We start from the raw sequence: 11,944 nt of genomic DNA, 5'->3' as shown, positions 1-11,944 counted from the left end.
GCTCCGGATGTCAGCCAGGTTGAGGAACAGATCACTTACATGCTGTAAGAGCATGTAAGATACATGTCATTGATACAGTGTGCCTAACTGCCCCCCAAAATGTTGTATCAGGACCTAAAATAGGTATTCCTTTGACCCAGCCATCCCACTCCCAGGAATCAATTATAATCAAATAGAATATTTGTTTATAAAGGGCAAAGATGTATATATAAAGGATTTATTTGTAGCAGGTATTAGTATTGCTTTTGGAAGAAAAAATGGAAACAATGTAAATGTTATTAACATGAAGTTGACTAAATAAAGCATGGCATATGGGGCTCCTGGGTGGCTCTGTCTGGTTCAATGTCTGACTCTTGATTTTGGTTCAAGTCATGATCTCACAATTCGGTTTGTGTGTTTGAACCCTGCATCCGGCTCCACAGGGACAACACAGAGCCTGTTTGGGATGCTCTCTCTCTGCCCTCTCCCCTCTCTTTTTCTCTCCCTCAGAATTAATAAACTTAAAAAAAAAGCATGGGATAAACAACTATAATGATTCTTTCACTTCGAGTGCACAAGCATTTATTAAGCCACTATGATGTCCAGCCTGGTTCTAGGTGCTTGAGTTATAGAACACAAAGCACAAAACAACCCCAGTTCTTGTCGAGTTTCCAGTCTAGATGGAATGCTTGTAAATAAGTTTTTAGTGGGAAATTCCAAAATGGCTACATATTTTTGAGACACATACATACCTGTATCTGTAAGACATGTACTTTTGTATACACAGACAATGCTAGATGTGTCCTTCAATGAAGCCCCTTGCAAGAGCTCTGAAGCCCCAGTGGGTTCAGAGCAAAGGGGAAGCCACTGGAGTATTTTTAAACTTTAAAAATAACACCAGCCTGAGCTCTAGAACACAGGAAGCGGATGTGATATTGCCTTTGATAAAGTACACGCTAACAATTTCCTTACCCTCGTTAATGCAGTTTTCCCTTGTGTGACTCACAGAATTACCCTAAGAGTTCAGAGGAAAAGAAAAATGTCTCAAACTCTTTACAAGATGCCTGGAAAATAGTAGATACTCAATAAACATCTCTTTCTCACCCCTTCTTAGGATGCCTTGGGATTCGGAACGGTTAGCCACTCAGTGTCTTCTGTACTAGTTGATCATCCAACTTAAAAGAAAATACATCCTTTAAAAACATGTCAGTAAATACTACTGCTGGATCAAAGAATTTTTCCAGTATCCCCTTTCTCCTCTCTCACCCACACAAAAAGCAAGCCATCCTCTTTCTCTCCGCAACTGTATCTTCATTGTTCTTAGCCCTGCACCCTCTTCGCAGAGGCAATTGGTTACAAAATATTTCATTAGCAGATATCCTGCAGCTTACTCTCACCTGTATTCCGCTATCCACATTTGTCTCCACGAACAGTCCTCTCCTCAGAAAGCCTACAAGTCAGCAAGTGCAGTTCGTCTACAGAAACAGGAGGACCCACACCCTGCTCAGGCATGCTGCAAATCCTATACTGACGACAGCAACCTCACAAGTTGCTTCCTTTGGATGTTTTCGCTTAATTCACACGCATCAGTTATAGTAATTACTCACACACACAGTCAGCCTACAGGCACAGTAAAATCTTTCAGGAGGATATCTGCTAGATAGTTGCCATCATGAGAGTAACATCCAGGGGCATAAGAGAAGCCGCCTTGTGGGGCCACTGCCATCTGGGGAAGTGACATTCTAGCAGGGAATCCGGTTCGAAGCTAATGAAAACCCAGATTCTCTTGGTGCCAGAGCTGGCCTCCAGCTGCAAGGCTCTACTGAAGCAGCTTATGTGAATTCCTTCACTTAGTCCAGGGCCGGAGTAGCATAATGCATATGGAAAATGACATTTCTTGAAACTCACCGCCTTGATACTGTGTTTCATCAGATAAATACTTTCAGGAACTTAGCGCCAAGAAAAGAATTGTACCTTCTGAAGTAGTGCTGTTTAATCTTCTTTGCCTAGGAGAACTGGATAATTGATATATATACATTGTATACACACACACACATTTTTTTTTTTTTTTGCTTTGGTTACCAGGAAGTTCAGAACCAGATATATCCCTTAACTCATTCACTCACTCATCCATTCAATAAACATATATAGAGTCCCTTTTACATGTCAAGTATCACATAAAGTACTGGCAATTCTGTCCTCAAGGACATAGTTTTTCAGAAAGCCTTGGACAGATACAGAATTAACAAGTGGCCAGGGTGCCTGGGTGGCTCAGTCGGTTAAGCATCTGACTACAGCTCAGGTCATAATCTTGAAGTTCATGAGTTCAAGCCCCATGTCAGGCTCTGTGCTGACAGCTCAGAGTCTGGAGCCTGCTTCAAATTCTGTGTCTTCCTCTCTCTCGCTCTGCTGCTCCCCCATGTGTGCTCACTTATGCTGTCTCTCTCAAAAGTAAACAAACGTTAAAAAAAAAAAAGTGGCCATTACTATCATTGCGATATACATTGGTATGCTCTGAGAGCTCAGGGGAATGGCATCTCATGAAGCCTGGTGGTGGAGGGGGGATAGGAGATGGAAAGGAAAAATCAAGTGAGGTACCTGTTAAAAACATTATCAGCTCTGCTTCTTGGTAAATTAGCTCTTATTTGACTTCTGATGTTTCTGAATCTTTCTTTTAAAATGTCTTAAGCTTTCATAGAAATAGATTGAAAAATACATATTTATTCATTCATAAGCATGTTTAAATACACACACTAAACAATATCCTTTTAGGGGCACCTGGGTGGCTCAGTCGGTTGAAGCATCTGACTTTGGCTCAGGTTATAATCTCAAAAGTTTCTGAGTTTGAGCCCCACGTAAAGCTCTGTGCTGACAGCTCAGAGCCTGGAGACTGCTTCACATTCTGTGTCTCCCCACCCCCTCTCTCTCTCTGCCCTTCCCCTGCTGGTGCACTACCTCTCAAAAATAAAAATAAACAGTAACAGTATTAAAAGGTTAATATCCTTTTAACCTAGAGGAACCCTCAATATTTACAAAATACAGCTTACAATGGGGTATTACAAGGGACCCTGGGAAAAGTCAGATATAACTAGGAGTAATCTGCTTTGAGGAGTTGATTCTTGAATATTCCATGAATATTCCCATGATTCTAAAATGACTTTGGTTTAAAAATATGAAGGTATCCTCTTATTAATTTAGCATAGGCTTAACTTTGTCTGCTTCACTACTGTTTACACCAGTATGCCAACCCCAAAGATCTCGATTCAATAGCTCTGGGCTGGTAGATAGTGATTGACAACAAGGATTAACTACATGGTTTCTAGATGGATCCTGGCTTACTTCCAGATTTGGCTAATGCTAAACCAGTGCATTCCTTTGCCTCCCCCTGCACCAACATTTCCCTCTGCCACAGCATACACTGTGAGAGAATGGGGTTGCTGGCATAATTTCAAGTTATATCATTGATTCAAATCTACCCCCAAGCAAACCTGCTTTTATTTCAGATGAACACTCTAGTGATCTGAATCGCAGGGGCAGTAAAACAATTCTACATTTATGTAGCATTCCCATCCCCAAAGGAATAGTTTTCTATGCCTACAAATACCTTAGAAGCAATAAGGAGTTTGGTGGGTTGGAGTCTCTTTGTGCCTGTGGTTTTTTAAAAAAATCAGAATTCCATGTAATAGAAATATGATGAATTCGGTGCTTAACAACAACTGCTCTAATAAAGTATATTATATGCATAATTCTCACTTAATAGTAACTACTGCACAAACCTATGGTAAACATGATAATATTCAGCTTATAAATCAGGAGCAGCAAGGAAAATAAGTTGTGCCTTTAGGGAAGAGCTGCAGGGAGATGCGGACTACTTCCTGGGGCTTCCTCTGGCCAGAACATTCTCCAGCTGATATCCACAGGGCTTCCTCCCTCTGGCTCTCTCTGCCCAAGTGTCCCCTTATCAGAAAGACCTTTCCTGACCACATTTCTTTAAAATAGCAATCTCAGCATTCCCCAACCCCCTTTCTCTGCTTGCTTGTTGCTTTGAATGCTTTCTTTCCATTTATGTATTTGTTTGTGCACAGCACTTACTACCACCGGAAACATGCCTGTTTTCCCTCTTCCCCGGATACAACATATGCCCAGAAAGCAGAGGCTATGTTTTGTTCGATATTTTATCTCCAACACCTGGCACCAAGCGGGCATTCAATAAATATTTGATGATTGCATGATTTTTATTTATTTATTTTTACTCTTTCAGCTCACAGCGCTCCCACCCGAGAATCCCAATACAGCAACCAAGGCCCAGAGAAGGTAGAAATTTTCCTAACATCTTCTTCTCCCTTATTCTAGCAAAGAACAGCTCTCTACAAAAAAGAGAAATCTGATTGAAACGAATGCCCCAAGAATTTCTGTTAATCCTGCAGCAACACATCTAGAACTACCTGTACCTTACAGAGCAAAAACTGAATGTATTTTGACTCTGACGGTCTTGAAACCTGCCCACTCGGCACGGTTCCCGAAAATGTTCTCTAAGCGTTCCTCCAAAGGAGAAATCAACCACTGTATCTAGTTATCACCTTAAAACAAGACTAATTTATACTCACCCCACTGATTCCCTGTCCAGCATTTTAATAGGGAGCAAGGGACTAAGAGCAGTGATTATCCATGACACTGTATGTGCATGAACTTCATTAAATTGACCACACAGCTCCAGTTTACTACAGCTACTTCGCACTTCAGAATCTCTCCAGCTAAAACCATTCACCTTCCTGAATACGAGTCTGTAAGGCCCTTTAAGTCTTAAGTGTAGCTAAGAGGAAGCAACCCAGATATGCAAGAAGTGAGAGGCCATGGGGCGCCTGGGTGGCTCAGTCAGTTGAGCATCTGACTTCAGCTCAGGTCATGATCTCGCGGTTCATGAGTTCAAGCCCTGCATCAGGCTCTGTGCTGATGGCTCGGAGCCTGGAGCCTGCTTTGGATTCTGTGTCTCCCTCTGCCCTTCCCCTGCTCGTGCTCGGTCTCTCTCACTCTCAAAAATAAACAAACGTTAAAAAATTGTTTTTAAAGAAATGAGAGGCCATGAATCACTTGAATTACAGAAGGTCTAGAATCTACTAAGAACTGTGAAATACAACTAAATAAGTAGTCAAGTGTCTGATCCATAATTGTTCTTGGTTCCATTGCTACAAAGGCACATACCATAGGAAAAATTTTAAGAATGAGTAAATAAATAAAAACATCAGTCCACAGAAGCTAGGGGGCTTTGAGCAGACCATAATTCTAAGTATCAGTATTCTCTCTTGACGTTTGCTACTCAAGTGTTCTACTAAACTGCCTTCCAAGGAGCAATGAAGCAGAGCCCTAGCAATTCTTTCAACAAGCTACTGAGATTGGAAGGCTAATTTAAGGGGGCAGGGCCAAGTGCACTTAAACTGCCCATCTGTAAGATGGAAATACGTTGTCCTCGTCTTTAGCAGTAACTCTCCTCACTAAGTAGCTCTGAAAGAGTTTTGAAGCCTTTCTCCTTCTCAGTGTGTAGCTGCCAATGAGTTCACTTCCATCTGTGAAGAGAAGAGGCTGCCAAGATGTGGGGCTTTGCCTAGGACCCACTGGAGCTACCATGAATTGAGAAATTCAAGCTGCATCTGATCCCTTCCCTGGAGAAAGAATACACGGAATCCTCTTCTACATGTTATTAACCTAGATACCTTTTCTAAGCCCCCTTCCTCTTGCCCAAACAGAAATCAAATGGTGGTGGGTGGAAGGGAAGTGCGTTTCCACGTCAACCTTTCGAGTGTAAGCCTGGGCTACACTTACAATGTTGCTTCTGTTTGCTGTGCCCGGGGAGAGTCTGGCTCAGCCAAGAAAAAGAGGAGTTTAAAATGCTATCATCTGCTCACAAAGATGAACTCCACATTACCATAGCTATTCTTTTGATGTAATGAATCAAACTCCTGCCTGCCCAGTTGTATGTGATACTGTGCAACACGGCTCTAACTTGCCTATGATTACATTTCTAGAAAAGTCAGCATGACTGTATGGAAAATGCTCATGATACACAGCTTTGCTCATTCCCCACTGGGCAGCATTGGGCACATCACTGCTCTTCTTTTGGTCTTGGTTTTCCCATCTCGAAAGAAAAAAAAAAAGTGAGACCAAATGTTATCTGAGATTGCTGTCGACCTTAAGATGCTCTGGTTCTGTGGGTTTTTCTGGGATCTCTCTTTGAAGGTAGTATTTTCATCATCAATTCTTCCTGGCCTTTCTATTTAGACCTTATTTATCCCCAGATTGGACTAGTAGATGTCCTTTGCCTTATGCTGGAGAATATTCTGTATGACTCTTCAAGTCACAAAAGAGACTGACCTAAGACACATACGTATACTTTCTTTTGGGAACCTTCAGAGAGACCCTTGCTAACCCTTGGCTTGTAAACTATGATGCAGGAGACTTGTAGCCCTTAATTAGTGACCTTCCCAGAATGATCCTCTCTTCTCTCCCTTCTCTTTAGTTTTCTCATGTTCTCTCGATCTTTTTTTCCCCTCCATCTTTCTCATCTTTTCTCACTTGGTCCTGCCAGCACAACTAAGGGAGTTATTTAGACCCACCGGTAACCCAGAGGAAAATAAGAAATTGCTGCTTATCTTCATTGAACAGAACCACAAGATTAGGACTGAAAGTTATTTGAAATGCATTCATGTTGACAACATTAAGAAAGCCGTAACATAAAAGCACAGGAGATGAAATGAATTCAGGATCGCAAATTGAGATCAACAACCACCTTCATGTCGAAACAGTCTCAGACACAGCTTTGTGTCACAAGTTCTTTCATAAAAAGTCAATGATTAGAGTAAGATACAGAAACCACAGTATTTAACCCATGTGCAGGCAGCAAAACCCCTGCGATTAAGGTAACTCCAGATCACAACTGTGTAATATATCTTTGCTAAGCAGGAGTAGCTCGTGTGGTGAGGATTTGGAGTTCAATCAAATTATGTTCTCTACACCCACTTGTGAACATAATACTCACAACATCCAAGTGATTAACCAAAGCAGCCTAGTTCAGGAGGACTGCCAACAGCAGGCAGAAGTGTGGTGTATCTAAACAAGTGAACATGGAAAGGTATCATTATAACTGGTGTTACAGACATCTGGGATAAAAGTTTATTTTAAGGAAGTAGGAAACTTTGGGCAGAGGACGAGTCTCAAGGAGGTCCTTAGGCTCAGTAACCTTCCCCAGCCACGCATCAGTTGTAAGAATGACCCGGACTTCAAATAGCATCCTTGTGTCCCCAGGTAGAAAGATCTGGTGGGATGTAGATGAAGTGGATGGAAATTTCAAGTGGTGGTTAGAATAGGAGGAGGAACACAGTGGATGCTCCTCTACCCCCCAGTCACAGAGAATAACTTAATCTGGCCCTGCTGTAACTCAGTGCGACCTTCTCTTTCAGAGGCACAAGCCTTTGGTTTCCCAGCAAGCACCTTGATCTGTACCTGCAGGTGTGAAACAATTTGCCAGGTGCCTAAGATGGATGACTAACTTTTGTCCCTCCTTGATTAATCACTTTGCAAATGTCTGCCTAAATAAACTCCTATGGAATGGCTACAGGACACAAGCCAAACCAGTCTGATGTCCAAATTAAAGCACTTGACTTTTCCCCCTTCCCCTCCCCTTCAAAAGGCACTTAAATTTTTACTTCCTAGAACAATAGGATCATAATACATCTGGAAATTTGCCATTATGGCAGCAGGGGCTGGAGGACAGATCAACAGAGCAGCACAAACTACGTGCTGAGCAGTAGCCAAAGCTCCTGGCTGTGTCCTGGGTACATCCAAAGCAGAGAAAGGCAAGGTGTGTCCATAATTGGAGGTGTGGAGGGAGAAGAGTTGCTGCTCAAAGTCCTGGTGCAACAGACCTCTTGAGGGCATCCAGAAGAGACAGATGCATTTACTATATTTGAGCACAAGGTCCTCCTGGACCCAAGATGAGGGCCTGGGATGGAGCAGAAGTGTAAATCTGGGGGAGTAAAAACAAAGACTCTTTTTTTTCCCCTCGCAAAAGGGAAAACAGTACCAAGAAGGACTGGGACCATGACAAAAGGAAGACCACAACAAGGTTTGTGTTCAGCATGCCAGCCCTCCATGTCAGGTACCTGTCTCTATGCCTCCTTCTTCCTCCTTCCCAGGTGCCTTGGCCCTGCTGGCAGGCCGTGAGCTGACATCCACTCAATAGTACACACGGAGCCCCTACCTTGCACCAGGCATGGAGTTAGAAACAGAGGACACAGAAGAATTCTACGGTTCCCTGAAGATACAAAGCCCAGCAGAAAAGCTGGATAAAGTCCACCAGGGTCTCCTCTAGCTCATGATCACCACCAGGTGCAGATCCTGCCAACATCACAAGAAAGGCCTGGGACTCTAGAAAGCACTCAGCCCTCCCCACTCCTTCTTCCCAAGTTAACTTCCCCTCCCTAGTAGATATCCTTGCTATTACACAAAACTGGAGTTGCATTCCCTTACTGAACGATTATCAACTTTTGTACCTCTGTACAAAGGAGTTAACTGGATCCATCCCAAAGAGAAGATTTTTCAGATGGCAAATTTGAGCATTGGTTCCCTAAAAGTAGTGGAGTGGAAGCGAATACAGAGGGCAGCCCAGGCCTGGCATCTGTCATAATTCCTTCAGGCCATGCTCCTAAAAAATACCCTTCTTGCTATATTTTATATTTTCTCAAGCTTGGAAAACCATTAATGCTTTAAATAATCCCACATGCAGTAACTCTTAGATCTGTTTTCTTATGAGGGTCTTAGAAGTCTAGAGGAGATGGCTTTTTCAAGAACCTTACTAAATTACAGATTTTGGTCATTCACGCCCTGCATGTCCCCAGGAGATAACCAGCAGAGGACCTCCCTGTGTTTGAAGTACATTCCCCATATGCTGAGCTTTAGGAAGCATGCAATGGACCCAAGGTTGCATATGCTTTTTACTATTAACCCACTCAGGATATCATTTCAATCAATCAGGAATTAACAATTTATCATCAGAAAAGAGAGGAGATTCCCCTGGCGCGTTCTCCCTTCCTCTCATTGTGAGGTTAAGGGAGGTGGCCTACATAATTCTCATCAGATTTTCTTCTGGTGTACAATCAAAAGGATCAGAACACTAGGCAAGATTAGAGCAGCCTCTCAAGAGAAAATAAAAGAGAGATGTTATGTTCTTCCTTAGCATGTCCCTATTTTTTTTTTAATTTTTTTTCTTATTTTTGATAGAGACAGAGCACAAGTTGGGGAGGGGCAGAGAGAGGAGGAGACACAGAATCCGAAGCAGGCTCCAGGCACCGAGCTGTCAGCACAGAGCCCGAAATGGGGCTCGAACTCACAGACTGTGAGATCATGACCTGAGCTGAAGTCAGACACTCAACAGACTGAGCCACCCAGGCGCCCCTTCCTTGGCATGTCCTTGAGCACCTGAACAGTAAACAGATACAGAACTTTCTACCACCCAGCCTATTGCTGGGTAATGGCTCTGTAATTGCCCTAAGAAATTCTGACTTGTTCGCCTAAGCATCTGACCTTGGCTCAGGTCATGATGTCGTGGTTTGTGAGTTCAAGCCCCGCATTGGGCTCTGTGCTAGAACCTGGAGCCTGCTTTGGATTCTCTCTCTCTGTCTGCCCTTCCCCTGTTCTCACTCTGTTTCTCTCTCTTTCAAAAATAAACAAACATTGAAAAAAATTTTAAAAAGGAAATTCTGACTTGCTTTGAAATGTTATTTTTGAAAAGAGAAAATTTAGGACATGTTCCACATTCAAAGACCCTCTTACCATTACTCACTGAGAACACAGAGTACCTTGCATGCTCCTTTCAAAGGTCTCTATCCAGATGAGGCAAAAAACACTGAAGATTGCCTTGATTAACATGAAATAAAAAAATGCAGTTCTATCTCCAGTTTCCATCCTTGTGAGACTCTCCCAAGTAATCCTAGCAGCTGCCCATCATTAATATGAAGGGAGATGCAGTACCAGTAATTAGAACCAGGACAAAGAATCAGTTTCCAGGAAATATCCCTCAAGTCCATGATTGGGATCTATAACTGAAGCTAAATAACCTGCTCTATTGAGACTGGCCTATCGGGAGATTTCAAATGCTATCTGAAGATACAGTTTTTGTGTCCGAATTCAATAAAATCTTGTAGGAAAAAAAAAAACCTACATGCCATACCCAGAGCTCTGAAAACCCAGCTAGAAAAATGTACTTCAATTCCAGAAAAATCTATCAAATGGTAGGCAAAGCCAGGTAGAAAAAAAATGAGACACACACCTAAGTTTCAAGAAGCAAATGATGGCAATACCATATCCAAGTAGAAAGAGCCATTTGGATAATGGGCTATGTTTTTTCTTCTAAGTAATCAGTTACATGGCATATGTTAGCTGAAAATAGATATTTTAAAGAAATTCAATACCTAATCATGGGATCCGATATTTTTCCTTGGGGGGAAAAAAAAGTCATTTGCCTATCCAGTACTGTATTTTGAAAACATCCCCTGACCAGTGACCTCAGGGATATCAGTAAAGAAGATGATAAGGTAATATGTGAAATGTTGGGTGATTAGGGCACCATTATACCTCATAAGCCAAAAGTAGTTCCAGGACTCAGACTATAATCAGGCACAAGTTGGCTATAACTAATGGCTGAGGACACAAGGAACTGGGGCATCCTCTAAAGAGATCAGTCAAATTTTCTGCTTCTAGCCCATACTCAGAGAGGCCCTCTTGCTATAACAAAACCCCGGATAAATAGAACAAACTTTATCTTGCATTCCTGACCACCAAAAAAGTACAGAAAGTATGCAAATGGGCATATGCACAAATACAAAGAATGAGAGAAAGTGAGAGCACACACACCAGACAATGACACAGAGACACAATTTAATCAAACATAAGCCCCCCCCAAAAAATTCCTCAAAACACAAGAGAATAAACCAACATAAATGAGAATTTCCAGAAACAGAAGTACACCCTTAATTTCCAAATATTCAGCAGTCTCACATGTAGAATACTTCAAATTAAATACTTCATGTAATAAAATATGGAAAAATGAACAGTAAGAGACTTTTAAAAAAATGACCAGAAATATTTGCAAATTAGTCAAAAAGAATTTTTAGAAACAATGTAAAATCACTGAAATTGAAAACTCAATGAACAGGTCGTACACCTCATATTGACCATAGCTGAAGACAGAATCACTGAACTAATAAGAGTTCAGAAAAAAAGTGATCAAAATGCAACAAAGTATTAAAAGGATATTAAGAGGCATGGAGGGTAGAATAAAAAGATTGAACATAAGTCCAATGGAAGCCCTAGGAGAGAAGTGAGACTGGAGGACAGGCAGTTTTGAGACATAATAGCCAAGTTTGGTGACAGACACCTATACAAAGACACAGAAAACACTAGACACTAAGCAGAATAAAAGGTATTCCACGTCTATGTGACACTGCAGAATACCACAATGACATTATAAAATCCGCCACAAAAAAGATCAACAATTAGACTGAAAGATTTCTCAACAGCAACAACTGAAGTCAGAAATGATCCAGTCTTCAAAGTGCTAGGAGAAGAAAACTATGTTAAAAAGAAACCCACAGGTCCAAAATGGCATCACTTAGGCCAAGTCACCAAACTGGGGCTTACCACCTAACTGTAGTTTCAATCTCCCTCAGAAATGTAAGCATTTAACAGGTCAGTCAGGAATTTTCTGATAAGCACAAATGAAGTACTCTGTCATATGGATCTCCCATCTCCCAAAAGAAGATGAGGAAAATCACCTAGTAAGACCCCTAGCCTTCTCCTAAGGTATGGTGACCTTGCCTAGAACAATCTTATCTTTTTTTTTTTTTAATTTTTTTTTTCAACGTTATTTATTTTTGGGACAGAGAGAGACAGAGCATGAACGAGGGAGGGGCAG

Source organism: Herpailurus yagouaroundi, unplaced genomic scaffold (genome assembly GCF_014898765.1).
Source record: "Herpailurus yagouaroundi ecotype Mexico unplaced genomic scaffold, PumYag 140, whole genome shotgun sequence".
Taxonomy (NCBI): Eukaryota; Metazoa; Chordata; class Mammalia; order Carnivora; family Felidae; genus Herpailurus; species Herpailurus yagouaroundi.
This window is presented reverse-complemented; position numbering follows the sequence as displayed.